At 32.2% G+C, this 2,015-nt stretch overlaps 1 protein-coding gene across 6 annotated transcripts in view; it reads right to left on the reverse strand.

Annotated features, from left to right (window-relative positions):
* Nucleotides 1-2,015, reverse strand: part of LOC119585703 (mitogen-activated protein kinase kinase kinase kinase 3-like) — a gene marked incomplete at its 5' end in the record, with an annotated part of 59,548 nt that overhangs the window by 49,222 nt on the left and 8,311 nt on the right.

Here is a 2,015-nt window from a genome sequence, read left to right on the forward strand (position 1 = left end):
TCAAGGGTTTTAAATCTAAGATTAAGCTGACAAGCTTAAAAAATAACACTGTTTATACATAACTTGTATGAAATGAAAGCATTTTACTTAAAGAAAATTCTACATAGAAGCTAATAAAAATAGAGTAAAGAAATAACTGAAATATATAATGGCACTTATTTGCTATATAACAAAATCAACATGGTCTAGAGGAGGACTACCCATGTTTTCCTTGAATCAATTGTAATTTGTGTAATATTTATCAGAAATGAAAATCCAAGTTTTCAATTTTTTGAAATGAACTTTGTCCCTTTTCTATTTTCCTCATTATACATGTCTGTACAATTTAGCAACATTTCTAATATTTACAATCTTGTTCCAAGGATTTAGTCAAGTCACCAAAGTTCTTTTAGTTTCCCCTTTCCTAAACTATCAAGCCATCCTCCCTGATTCTCTATCTATACATGGTCCTTGTCCACTTACCAAATGTTAAGCTCTTCACTTAGGCAAACTTTGTGATCAAGACACTCCACTCTTACTAGCTTTGCATGTCTGACCACCTGGTGCAGTGAGGCTGCACCGGTACTGGTTCTGGGGTTGACTCTGGGAAGCTCAACAGGTTGTGTGTCACATTACACGCACTCAGTCCCACTGAAAACCACCCTTGTTGACACATGCCATTAAGAGCTTTTTCCTCCTCTTCCTAAATGTATGCTTTGACACTAGTTATTGCCTGTGCCAGTTGCCTTCCTGATGACAGGAATGTCCCTCTAAAGACAACACTGAATATCCTGAATATTTATGAAAGCATAAAAAATTATAGCCTTTCCTCCTACCATATTATAATTTCTAAATTCCTTGAATGGATCCCATTAGGAATTCAAAAGGGACAAGATAAAAAAAAAGTTTAGGTCTCTCCCTCTCTAATCACAAAAATTAATCTTATTGATTAAACTGCACCCAGAGGCATTGTTAAAAATAAGGGAACATATGCTTTACACACACAAGCATGGTTAGTCCTCACCGAAAATTATCCATAAGAAAAGCATTTAAGCTACTATCTACAAAGCTACTGTATTGGATTATGAACTACAGATTTTTTGGGGTATTTATGCAATATATATATATATATTTTTTTAATGGTAGCTATAAGGGCCCTGGGAAGCTGCTATAACAGAAAATAGAACAAAAAAGTATAAGCTCATTTGTGCAACTGTATGAAATGTTGGTCTTCATAACTCTATGTAAGAGTTAGAGTAAATGGCTAGGATTTGCCTGGTAGACTTTCAAATCTTATTATTACCATTCCTAAAGAGAAGGGGGGGGAAAGCCTATTGCTCTGCCCATCAAAGAAATAACCAATGCTCCCCAGGGACCTTGGAAAACTATTTGCTTTTAAAATAAAAATAAGAGAAATACAGAGGTAATGGGACATCCCACAAGATCTTCCCAGACATCTGTGCAGTTAGTGTTAAAGAAAAAGTGTAGCTGTGATTGGTATCCCTTGTACTCAAACTTTGAATCATAATACAGTATATCAACAATGAACCAAAATATAAAATTCCGTAAGTTAAAGCAAAGAAAAATAATCTATTAGTAATACGTATATATACATAGTTCTACTGAATGCCATATTTTTTTTTACCAAAAAATATGGGTAACTAAATTCACTGCACCTTAACAATATAACTTAAATATTAATGATTCTATACAAACATTTGAACATATTCTGTAACATGAAATCATTATGAATAATATTCAAACCAATAAATATGAATAGGATATATCTATAAAGAGAAGAGAAATAAATCAATTAATAAATATATGTATATTGATATATGAATGAAACACAACAAAAATATAATCAAGAGATTCATAAAAAGCATATCCTGAAATTCACTCTCATGATTTACAGGACTGGTCTGTGAATGATCTCCTTCAACCTAAGATCAGCTGTATTAAAATAAGAACATTAAGATTAACTATACTATATGTTATTCATGAACAAATCATAATTAAGACTATTCTATCTTAAT

The sequence above is a fragment of the Penaeus monodon genome, chromosome 20 (genome assembly GCF_015228065.2).
Source record: "Penaeus monodon isolate SGIC_2016 chromosome 20, NSTDA_Pmon_1, whole genome shotgun sequence".
Classification (NCBI taxonomy): Eukaryota; Metazoa; Arthropoda; class Malacostraca; order Decapoda; family Penaeidae; genus Penaeus; species Penaeus monodon.